Here is a 13,369-nt window from a genome sequence, read left to right as displayed (position 1 = left end):
TTTTGAAGCCCCATCAAAGTAGAGACAATGTCTTCTCTGATTTTTTTTCCAAGTTGTGAGTTCCTCTTCATTCATTCTCATTTTCCAGCTATTTTCTGAAGTTGTCCTCCTTTGTCCTTTTTGTCCATTGTTATTTATTATGGCTTTGTTAAGCCAATCTCTCTCTTCTTGTTGAAGAGTGTTGTAGTCTGTTGATGTTGTTCCTTTGACATTAAGGATTTCAGAAGTTAATCCCCATGTTTTTGAGAGGGTTTTCCCTATTCTTGGAGTTTGGTTTTTGAAAATGCACTTGTTTCTCGTCAACCAAATTTGCCAACAAAGAACTACTGGGATGCACTTCCAGATCCTCTGTATCGTGACTTTCCTCTTTGTTGTGTATGGATAGGCCTTCTCCAAGGTTTGGAGAAAATCTGGCAGAGGCTTTTCAAAATTTATATTGATTTCAAGAGGGCTTATGAGTTGTTGCCAACACTCTTTGGTGAAGATGCAGTCTTGAAATAAATGTTGAATGGTTTCTTCAGCCTGCAAGCACATTGGGCATCGTGATGGGCCTTGGAAGCCTTTTTTTTAAGTTTTCATTGGTTAAGATATTCCCTTTTAAGAGAGTCCATGTAAACATTTTGATCTTAGGCAAACTTTCTGATTTCCAAACTGTCTTCCAAAAACCCTAGTCTTGTTGATTTGGTTGTTCTTGTAGGATTTTGTATCCAGTCTTGACTGTGTATTTTCCACCACTTGGATCCCAGACGAAGTCATCTTCTTCATCATAGTTTATGGGTGTTGCCCCTTTAAGAAGTTTCCTTAATTTTCTCCATTACACCTCCAGATTTGCAGTGATTGTTAAGATTTTCCAATCTTTCCATTCTCTTTGATTCCAAAGAGAGATTGAGTGAAGAGTATTTAGACCTTTTCCTCTCATCCATTTTTGAATGCCTTCAATTTCTGAGTGAGTTTTTAGAGGTTCTTTTCCCATAATTATATCCTCCCAAATTGATATTGTTTTTCTATTGCCTGGAATGTTAGAGATATAGTTGCTCATTAAAGGAATTGTCTTTTTTACTAGCTTCCAGGCTTGAGTACATTGTCTTGATGGGATATTTCCATTAAGCAGTCTTTTCCTAGAGCTGTCCATGTATTTTGAGATGAGTGTTTTTTTCCACCAACTCTCTTTCCCTGTGATCAGTCTCCATATTACTTTCATTCCCAGGGCTGCATTCATGAGCCCGGGTAGCCGGATTGATAAGCCTCCTTGTTCATATGGTAATACTACTTGCTCCCACCTGACCAAAATGATTTTTTTTTCTTGCTTCCCTCCCTGCCATAAAAAGCTTCTTAAGATTAACTCCATTTGTTTATGGGCACTTGCTGGGGCCAAGATTATTGCATATTGGTATATTGGTAGTGTTGTTAGGAGTGCTTTAATTAATATTACCCTTCTTGCCATATTTAGCCACATCATTCCCCAGCTTTGGATTTTGTTTTTCATTTTTTTAATATGTTTGGTCCATATTTCTGCCTTCATGTTCTCTTTTGAGATGGGGAGTCCCAAGTAAAAGAAGTGAGTCCATTTTTCTTGTATGGGGATTTCTAGGATTTGTGAAATCCTTTGCATGATTTTGGGAGGGGTATTCTATCCATATATTTTGCATTTTGTGCTATTTAAGAGCCGACTTGAAACCTGTAGGAAATCATCCAATATTCTTTTGAACCTTTTTGCAATTATTGTTGATGCCCCTCCCAACAACAGAGTGTCATCAGCGAAAAGATAGTGGTTTATTGTCTTTAATCCTCTTGTTATTCTCAACCCGGTGATGTTTCTTTATTTTCTTTGTTTTTCCAAGGATCTGCTTAAAGTTTCCGCCATTATAATATATAGGAAGGGAGAGAGAAGGCATCCTTGTCTGAGGCCTCTTGTGTTTTTAAAGAATTCGCTGGGCCTTCCATTTATAAGAGGAGAAATCCAAGGAGTGGTGATGCAAGCCTAGATGAATTCTATTATTTCTCTTGGAAATCCAAGTTTTTTGAGGACGGCCATTAGATATGGAAGGCTGGCCCTGTCAAATTCATTTGACATATCCAGTTTGATTATGATTCCTTTTTCTTTTCTTTGCATATTGGAATGTACAGCTTCCTGTACAATAATTACGTTATCTATGATTTGCCTGTTGGGCACAAATCCTCCTTGATTTTCAGATATGATTGTTGGGAGCACTTCCTTGATTCTATTTGCAATTATTTTTGTGATGATCTTATAGGAGGAATTACAAAGGGAAATGGGGTGAAATCTATTGAAGGTGGAGGGGTTGGATTCTTTTGGGACTAATGCAAGATAGGAGGATTTTGTATTGCTTACTATTTTTTTTTTGAAGACATTCTTCACCATTCATAAGAAATCCTTTCTTATTGTATTCCAATGGGATCTGTAGAATTCTATTGTAAAACCATCTGGCCCTGGGGCTTTGTCTGGATGTAGGCTCCATATGGCCGCCACTACCTCTTCTTCTGTTATCTCTTTGCACATTTCTGAGTTTTGATCTTTTTTAATTTTTATTTTTTTTGTACGTTGTAGGAAGCTTTCATACTCAACCATTTCTTCTTTGCCTGAAAGTAAATTTTTAAAGTGCTTATGGGTTGCTTTTTCTAGTTCCTCTACACATTTGACCTCTTGACCGTCAGCTTGTATTTTTTCTATTTGATTTCTTGCTCTTCTTATCTTCATAGTATTGTGGAAGAAGGAGGTGTTTTTATCCCCTGCCTTGAGCCACATGCTTCTAGATTTCAATCTGGCCTCTTCTTCCTCTTTTCTATTTTCCCTGTATATTTCCCAAAATATCTCCTTCTCTCTTAGATAATCCTGTTTGTCTTCTTCTTTGCTTTCTTTTTCAATTTGTATGCTGTCCATTTTCTGTTGCAGCTCTTTTTTCCTTTCTTTTTATTTATTTATTTATTTCGTTTGCTCTTGCCCATTCCTTTAACTTGGCTCTTAAATTTTTTAATTTTGTTTCCCAAATATATTGGGGTGATCCTGATACTCTTGGTGCCCATACTTCCTTGATTAGTTCGCTGAATTTTGTATTGCTGTCCCATATTGGGTTGTATCTAAATGGAAGCGGTCCTTTTACCCATCATTATTGCCATTGGGTTATGATCAGATGTCATGGTATGTAAAATTTTAGATTTAATAGAATTGTGCACTGCTGCTATGTTTTCTTGAATCAGAATTCTATCCAGCCTTTGTTTAATGTTGTTTTTGCCAACTCTTTTGTTGCTCCCAAGGATAATTTTAGGGGCGAATGTTCGCCCTTTGGCGAAATTAAGGGGTTTTAAATTTTTAGTGGGCGAATATTTTGTATCATAGTACATTTTTACAAATCACCTCAAATAGCCCACCTTATTTTAAGGGAGAGGGTAAAAAAGGTAAATTTAGCCCTTGAAATTAGGACTTACAACCTTCCATTCACCCATTTTCAAGAATAGGTTTTATTTAAGTGAATCCATTCGCCCATTTTCAAGAATAGGTTTTATTTAAGTGAATCCTATGGGTCAAATACCATATTTATAAAAGAGGTATGGTAAATTAATAAAAATATAAATAAATGAGAGGTATGGTAAATAAATAAAACATTTTTTATATTTACTCCATAAGTCACCTTATATACATGTAAGGGTGTAAACAAATAAAAATATAAGTAAAGTGGAGGTATGGTAAATAAATAAAACGTTTCTTATATTTACTCCATAAGTCACCTTATATACATGTAAGGGTGTAAACAAATAAAAATATAAGTAAAGTGGAGGTATGGTAAATAAATAACACGTCTTTTTATACTTACTCAAAAGGTATGGTAAATAAATAAAAATATAAATAAACTAGACGTATCATAAATAAATAAAACCTCTTTTTATATTTAGTCCATAACCCTCGTTCTATTTATGAAGGCTCAAGAAAGAGGTTTTATTTAAGTGAATCCTATGGGCCAAATACCATATTTGTAAAAGAGGTATGGTAAATTAATAAAAATATAAATAAACGAGAGGTATGGTAAACAAATAAAATATTTTTCCATATTTACTCCATAAGTCACCTTATATTTACGAACACTCAAAAAATGGGTTATATTTAGGTGAAACCTATGGCCAAAATACTATGGGACAAATACCATGGACTAGATTGTTATTAATACCATGCAAAAAACCATTATTAACCCTAATATTAGAATTAATAAAAACAAAAATGGCACATGGTATTGACCCATGGTATTCACCAAAATGGCACATGGTATTGACCCATGGTATTCACCTGGAATGTAGCCTATTTAAATGGGGGAATTAAACCAACATGTAGCCTATGCTAAGATTCACTAGGACTTTACAAAGTTTTATTATTTAGTGAAAGACTCGCCAAGATCTTACAAGATTTTATAATTAAGTAAAATATTCACCATGCCTGGTGAGAGATTCGCCAAAAAATTATATATACATATTATATTATTGATAAAATTGCCTTCCATTTTTCCTATATACCATGGAGATTCGCCCATTTATTATATTTATAAATTTAAGGGGGGTTCTTAAAATTTTCCCTGGTTGCTCCAGGTATATTTTCCATTGTTTGGGGGAATGTTTATTAAGTTGTGTTGTGGATTATCTCTTCCAGAGCATCCCTGGATGGGTCTGTGTGATATATCCCTCCAAACTTTTCTTCTATACTTCTTAACAAATTTAAATCCCCTCCGAGAATTATTTTCTCAGATTGTATTTCTTTTGGTGCTTCCTTTATGGTGTCCCAGCATTACTCTTTTTCCTTGTAGTGGTTGGGGGCATATATGTTTATGACACTGTACTTCTCTTTTGTGCTTATTTGCTTTAGATCTATTTGTATCCAGTGCTGATCTTTTTTGTTGTTGTATCAATTCCCAATGCCCTTTCTTCCATATTGTGCAAATTCCTCCTGACGCTCCTATTGCCTGTATTGCTTCCCCTTCATAATTTTTGATTTTTTTTAATATTTTATGTTTCATGGCTATTTGTTTTGGTCTCCTAAATCATAAGAATGTTTGGATTTTCTTTTGCCAGAATGTCTCTTGTGGTATTTTCTTTAAAGGGTGATCCCATTCCTTGGCAATTCCAGGAGACCACTATCATTATTTGCTTGTTGGGTGGTGCAAGGGACCTTTCCCTCTTTGTTGGCTTTTATCATTGTTTCCTGAGCTTCTTCCCAGGAAGGATTCCATTGGTTGTTGCGTTCCTAATGCCATTTCCTTTGCTGCCACTTCATCCCTCAATTCTTTGTTTGACTTTCTTCCTGCTTTTTTTTATGTTCTACATTTTGAAGTGTTTCCTTTGATTGATTTCTTGTTAGAATTTTGTCTACTGAGGGAGGGGGAGGAGATTGAGTGTTTGAGATCGGAGGGGATGCTGGGGGGTTGAGAGTATGGGGGGGGGATCTAGATTTGGATCTGGATCTGGATCTGGGTCTGGGGGATGGGGGGGCTGAGGGGTCCAGTGGCCCAAAAGGATTTAGGCTAATGAGAGGATTGTTGTCTGCTTTTGGTGATAGAGGGAGGAGGTTAGAAGATGCGAGGGGCTGCAAAGAAGGATGGGTGGGTTGTTTGTTGGTTGTCTTCTTTCTTTTAGCATGTTCCCATTTGTTTTCCAGATCTTCAACCTTTTCATTTTCATTTTCTTTTTTTTGTACATATATTAGCAAAATGACCATATTCATGACATACCTTGCATTTGAAGGGGATTTGTTCATAATCCAATTGTTGAATATGCGTCCACTGATCCACTTTGATTTTTATCGCTTCTAGAAGCCCTTTCCCTAGATCCACTTCTACGTAGATTCTAGAGCATGCATGCATATTTTCCTTTGGCTCACACCTGTCTATGTATTTCTCAATTGCATTTCCTATAGCTTTAACTAAATCGTCTCCACAGCAGTGGAGGGGAAGGTGCGACAACCTGAACCAGACTGGGACAATGTTGGGTACATACATTTCTAGATCAAAGTCTGGTGTCCATCTGTTTAGGTACAGTCCCCTTGTATCCATGAAGTATGGGCCATTCCTAAATATCAGATCGCGATCCTCTTTGGTTTCAAAGTGGAAGGTGTAGTACCCTCTTCCATATAACTTGATTGAAATTTTCCCATTTATTGACGTAGTCCAGTTCCTTTCTACCCATTTTTGGATCATCTTGGGTGAGGGACATAACCCAGTAAATTGCCCAACTAATCCACACTCCGCCAGGGACAAAGCTACTCTATGGGGGAGAGCGGGTGGGAGAGAGATTTCAGGGATGTCTTCCAATCTTTTAACAAACTTACTTACTGATGGTCAATTCTTTGTCGAACCCATTGCAGAAATGAGAGAGGCGAATGCTTTTGTTGTTCCTTCGTTTTCTTGTTGTTGATCAGAGAGAGGATCTCTGTCCTCTAGAGAATCCATCTTTCTAAAACCTCAGCAGCAAGAGGCCGTTGAGGTATAGTTGCATGCCACGTTCTCTGGCTAGGGCTGCGTAGATCTATTAGCAGTAGCAGCAGCACGTGTTCCCTTTCACATTAGTATAACAGGAATGACATGAAATTTAAGATAAGTAACATTTCTCTAAATAAGAAAACAAACTCACCTAATTACAATTCATTTGATTTCCTCTTCAAAATGGAAATACTTTTGTCTATATCAGTGTTTACTTAGTTTAAAGATAAAGTATGGGGCTCTCACATATCAACTTTTAGATGTACTCATTTGTCACAGGTAGAGCCTCTGCTGCCAACAGGCATCCACAACCTCGATAGGGTTACCTTTTAACCATAAATGATTTAGTATCCCATCCAGATAAGAGTGCAATTTTTAGAGAAAAATGCAGAATCACATACTTATTCTCTTCTTTTTTCCTTTTTTAAACAATTTATTTTTTCTAGTTTTTTGTTTGTTTGTTTGTTTTTTTTTTCTTTTTTACTATTATTATTATTATTACTTAAAAGTCATTGTCTTGGTTTGGTGGCCAAATGGTGACAATGCCATTCACTCATTATAATTCAACTGAACAAGTTGGCTCGTGATGAGACCCCTTGTCTTTTGATTAAAATAATCTCAAACCATTACCCTGTTTTGATATGTAGTGTTGGTAATGTCAGTCTATTATTTCCCTATGAACATGGTAAGCCGGCTCTTGATGAGACCTCTTATCTTTTAAGTTTTAGTATATTTTAGAATTACACTCTAAAAAGAGAAAAGTTTACTGGATGGGGAGAATCATTGACTCCTTAAGAGTTTCTGGATGAAAATTATAGAGTTAAAGATGCTTATCTATAGAGAGCCTTTAATTTGTTAGAGATACTTTTCTTGAATGATAATAGAACAAAACTCTCTTTGGTGGAAACAAGCAGATTTCAGAGAGATAGAACCTAGTTACTTTTCAAATGTTATAATTATTTCCTTAACAATCTATACTTATACAAGCAAAAAATCAAAATATTTGAAGAGATTTTTTATTGTAAGGCCAAAAGTAAATACTATTTAACTTTTATTTTCCTAGGAAAATTAAAGGTGATAATGTACAAGGGATAGAAGAGGTTATCTTGAATGAAAAATATTTCTTCAAAATCTGCCAATTCACAGGCAGAGAATCTCTCTTGCCTGATAAATCTTGTAATAGAAACATTGATGGGCCAATTTGTTCTGCAATCTGAAATGGTCCAAGCCACATTCTTTGGAATTTGGTATGCTTACCTTTTTCCTCATGTGCTTTATCCCACTTAAATACAAGGTCTCCAAGTTGAAAGGATTTAGGACTTAACTAACTGTTGATGATGGGAATGTATGATTTTGGCTTTCTCTCTTTCTTCTTCGAGTTTGAGGATTTGTGATTGCCTTAATTGCAAAGAAGAGGAAGGAGCTTCTTCAATAAATTGAACTAGGGCTAAAGAGGGAATAGCTACATTTGTAGGAAGGACAACTTCTTTCCCATATACCAGATTAAATGGAGAAGTTCCTATTACGACCTTCTGTGTTATCCGGTCTGACCATAGAGCAAATGTTAGAGATTTATGCCAGTTTCTTTGACTCTAATCAATAGTTTGTTTAATGATCCTTATGAGGTTTTTATTTTTTGATTCATCTAAACCATTTCCCCGAGGATAATAGTTATCATAATATTTAATTTTAAAAGCTCTTTTAAGAGAAAATTATGTCATAGTGTTACCTGTGAAATAAGATGCGTTGTCAAAGATCAAGGCAGTTGGTAGGCCAAATCTAGTAATAATAAATTGATCAATAAATTCGATAACATTTTCACAATTGGCTACGTTTAGTGGAATTTCTTCCACCCACTTAGTGAAGTAATCGGTTGTTGTAAGGATGTATCTATGTTGCTTTGAAGAGTGAGGAACAATATCACCTATTATGTCCAGTCTCCATTGTTCAAATGGTTGTTCAATGTTGACCAGATGTAATGGAAATGTGGGTTTCCTTTGTCTTCCAACAACTATTTGACATGTTTTGCACTTCCTTACATATTCATGTGCATCTTTGAATAAGGTTGGCCAGTAATAGCCAACATGCAGGTTTTTACGTATTGTTGTGTCTCCTCCAAAATGTCCACCAGCTAGTCCATCATGGAGTTCCTGCAGAACCTTTTCTGGCTCAAATTTTTCAGGGCACCTTAGTAAAATAGAATCATAATTCTTTATAAACAAAACATCATTGGTGATTTTGTATTTCCTTGCTTTTAATCTCAAAGCCCTTTTTCTTTTGTGACTGAGTTGCATAAGGGCATATCCATTTTTTAAATAAAAGATGATATCAACATATTGAGATTTAGTATTGTTGAGGCTTACGTCAGATATTTGTATATCATCAACTGAATCTTCTGGTGCTGGTAAGTTGGACGCTCCAGCTAAAATTCTGCAAAAAAATTGACCTCTAACAATTTTAGCTGGTCTAATTCAATGTCATATTCTTGCAGTGCTGCCACCCATTTGCTCTTTTCTCTCCTAATTATCTTTGCACTAGTAAATTTCTCACATATGAGAATGAAACTATTACTTTAGTGTGAGTTTTAAGAATGAAAGGTCTGAAATGTTTTATTGATTTCAAAACAGCGAAAGCCTTCTTTTCAACATCTGAGTAATTTAATTCAACACCTTGCAAATTGGAGTTAAATAAAGAAATTGGTGCTTCAATTTTCTCATCATTGACTTGTGTCAAAATAGCTGCATATGATGTTTCGAAGGCAAAAGTATATAAAATAAAATGATTGGAAAAATTCAGAGTTGCTAAAGAGGGAGCATTTATAATTGCTTGTTTGATAAGATTAAAAGCTTCTTTCTCAGTATGTCCCCATTTAAAAACATAATTTTTCTTGATCATAGATTGCAGGGGTAAAACAATTCATGAAAAGTCAGGGACAAATCTTTTAACAAAATTTATCTGACCTAGGAAAGATTGCATGGATTTTTTGTTGTGAGGCAAAGAGATTTTAGAAATTTCTCTTATCCTATTAGGATCTATGTGAATGCCATCTTTAGATACAATAAATCCGAGAAGTTTACCTTCACTTAAAGCAAAGAAAGATTTCTTTGGGTTTAGAGAAATTCCATACCTTTTACAATGTTCAAAGATTTGTCTTAAGTCCTTTAAATGATTATTGCACTTCTTTGAATATACAGTTATATCATCTAAATAAATGACCACAATTTTATTTACCAAACCTTTGAAAGCTATATCCATGGCTCTCTGAAATGTCGAACCAACATTGATTAATCCAAATGGCATCTTTTGATAAGCATATGTTCCTAATTTGGTTCTGAATGTGGTCTTTGGTCGATCATCTAGATGTATAAGAATTTGATTGTAGCCTAACAATCCATCTAGAAAATACATTAACTCTGAGCTTGCAATGGACTACAGTATCTGTTCCATAGGAGGCAATGAAAAGTTTTCCTGCTTACAAGCTTTGTTGAGATTGCGAAAGTCTATACAAATTTGAATATCACCATTCTTTTTCCTAATTGGAACTAGGTTAGAAACCCACCTTGAATGTCTGACAAGAAAAATTATTTTGGCTTTAAGAAGTTTATTTAATTCAGATTTGATTTGATTTTCCAAATTTGGATGAATATTTCTCAACTTCTGTTGTACAGGCTTTTTGTCAGATATCATAAGAATGGTATGTTGTATAATAGAAGTATCATATGTTTTAGAATCATCATAATTCCAAGCAAAAACATTTTTGTATCTTCTCAACAATGAATGAAGGCTAATATTTCGTCGAGTGCAAAACCAAGACCTAAATTAATATTTTTTGGTTTAAGATCAGTTCCAATATTTACTAATTCAAACTTCAATGTTAAACTTTGAAGCTTTGAGTTAGTTGTTTTCTTGAATCGATCTTTAAGATCATACAGATCTTCCAGCTTAACTACAAATTTAGGTATGGGATTTACACTTGTATTTTGTTTGAGTTGGCTATCATGTTGGCCTTCATCTATTATCTGGTCATTATATGAGCCTTCATATGTTATAAAATTTATGATATTTGTATCGTCATTAAAAACTCATCAATTGGTGATATTATTAGGAATAGAAGGCCAAAAAATCAATTCTATAGAAAACCGGTCATGACTATAATCTCCTGGTGGTATGAGTTTGGATGCAATGTTAGCCAAAAGATCAGCACTTGCATTCTGAAGTCTTGGAATTGGAGAAATGTTAAATGCTAAGAAATGTGAGGTGAGGTCCTGGACTAATGATTGATAATGCTTTAAATGTCCAGAAAGACAGTGAATAGTGTTCCTTACCTATTTGATTACGATTTTCGAATCTCCAAAGACTTGAAGGTATTTGATATCAAGGCTTATGGCTGTGTACAATCCTTGAACTAATGCCTCATACTCAATAGTGTCATTTTTGCATTCAAATTCAAGTCTGCATGCCAACATAGTTTTCTATCCTTTAGGGTTTACTAATATGCAACCTGCTCCTGCTCCATCATTAGATTTAGATCCATCGAAAAATAATTTCCAAAATAAAGAATTAACTACAGGTTTATCTACAAAATTGATACATTTAGAAGAATTTGTTTGCGAATAATTTTCGATCTGTGAGGTAACAAAATTTTCCAAAAAAGGTGAAGTGTGTGCATTAAAATTTCCCAAAAATGATTCAACTGAATAATTTCCAATGATATTATTATTGTATGGAATGGGCTCATTTTCTCCTTCTAGTTCAGTCACAATATACTTTAAATGCTTCTCACAATCAACCCTTATTTGATTTGTCTTACCATTGTAAGGAAGCCACATATGAGACCAGTCTATTGCGAAATAGCCATGAAGATTTTCGGACCAATCTCTACTGAGGATCAAGCCATAAAATTCAGGAATATCAGTGACTAGAACGTCAATCACTTGACATAATTTTGGATTTGATGAGAGTCTGATGGTAACCGCATTAATTTCTCCTATGACTTCGACTTGTGTTCGATCTAACTGTACAATGCGAACAACATATTTCTAGGGTAGAACATTCAAGTTTTCACAAATTGTCTTTGGCATAATGTTGGATGAAGCTCCAGAATCAACTGAACAGTTGTGCAAATTCTTATTAAATATTTCAAAATTCAAAATAAAAGGAGTATGGGATTTAGATCTATCACCAATTAAAGCAATATTAGTTTATTTCATTTTATCCGATGAAGTAATGGGAGGCTAACCCATTTCTTTAGCAGTTTGGGAAATTACAACAATAGGAAGAGGAGAAGCGGGAACTGCTTTTAATTATTTGAGAAATAGTTTTGTTGATGCTTTAGCTTTCTAAGCTCATATAGCATGATATTAGCTCTAGTCTTGTTCATGTCTTTAACTGTGTTGTATTTCGTATCATCAAAAACTAACAAGGTTTTGGTTGAAGGAAAGGAATTATATTGAGGAGGGGATGCTTGAGTAGACTTGGGAGAAGATTTCTTACCTATTGCTTTTTCTTTGACAACATGAGTTGATGATTTCTGTTTTTGACTTATCTGTGGCAAATCAATAGTGCTCTTGCTTTTGGTGGCGACAGGTAAAGCTTCTTCTTATTCTTCTTCATTAGCTGACAAAGGAATAATGGAATCCCACATTCCATGTACTCTAACTAGATCTTCCTCATCAGTTTGTTCTTCAGCTCTTGATACTTCTTCTTCATCCAAATCTGATTCAAAATTTGATATTGTATTTGGAGTTTTAGGATCAGAGACAAGATTTATTTTAAAAGGTCTAAAGGGTTTTCTAGAAGAAGTTTTAGCTACTTGCTTTTTAATGTCAACCATTTCATTGGACATGGTTTTAAGTACTTTTTGTAGACCTTCAAGATCAAAATGATCTTTAGGTGTTTTCTTCTTGGATTCATCTTTGAAGGTGACCTTTTTGGATTTTCTTTCTTCTAATGCATTTTTATTTTCTAAAGCTAAAATTCATTTCTCTACAGCTATAACTTCTTTCATGTTTTCAGCCAAGGTTGGCTTGGCAACTCTATCAACAAGAATAGGTGAATTTAAGGGAAGAGAAGAAATGGATCATTAATTTTGAACTTCAGTACTTGGCCTGGATGCCACTGGGATTTTGTTTAAAAATTTGTTAAAACCCAGATTGAAGTCCTTAACTAGCTCTCTAGATTCAACTTTCAAGTTGGAGAGATCATTAAGAAGAGTAGCTGTTGAGCGGTCATCTCCAAACTTGGTTAGGAATTGTTCCTGGAACACGTTCCAATTATCAATGGAACCAGATGGTAATGAAAAGTACCAGGATCTTGCTGATCCTTGTAAAGTATAAGGGAATAATCATACAAAAACATCTTCTTCTACAAATCCATTTAGATTTATAGATAACATGAAGTTGTTTATATGTTCTTCGGCAGGAAGACCATCATTGAGATTGAATTTTGGAAACCATTTTTCTGGATGGGCAGATAATGGATGTAATGGTCCTACCATTTGAATGGCTCTTGGATTTTTCCATTGTCTTTGAGCCATTACGAGTATTTGTGTGGAAGAAGACGCACCAGATGTTGAAGTTTATTGGGTAGACGAAGATTGTGCTCTTGTACCAGTGTAAACCACTATCTGAGATGGTAAGGTGGATGATTGAGTTTGTGATGAAGATGATGTAATAAATGAGGGAGTTTGTGGTGATGGTGAAAGAATCTCACTATGAGTTTCAGACTCAGATTTCTTAGTTTTCCTTCAAGGAGGAGGTAGAGGAAATTCAAATGGAGGAATTCAAATTTTTTCACTCTACGATCTCGTTAATCTTTGAGAGGAAGGAAAATGTGAAGAAACGTTGGCTTGAGATAATTCAGATTCTTCTTGAGACAGAGAAATCCCTTGT

The sequence above is a fragment of the Pinus tabuliformis genome, chromosome 7, assembly GCF_031772625.1.
Source record: "Pinus tabuliformis cultivar Carrire ecotype Pingquan chromosome 7, CPIR1, whole genome shotgun sequence".
NCBI lineage: Eukaryota > Viridiplantae > Streptophyta > Pinopsida > Pinales > Pinaceae > Pinus > Pinus tabuliformis.
This window is presented reverse-complemented; position numbering follows the sequence as displayed.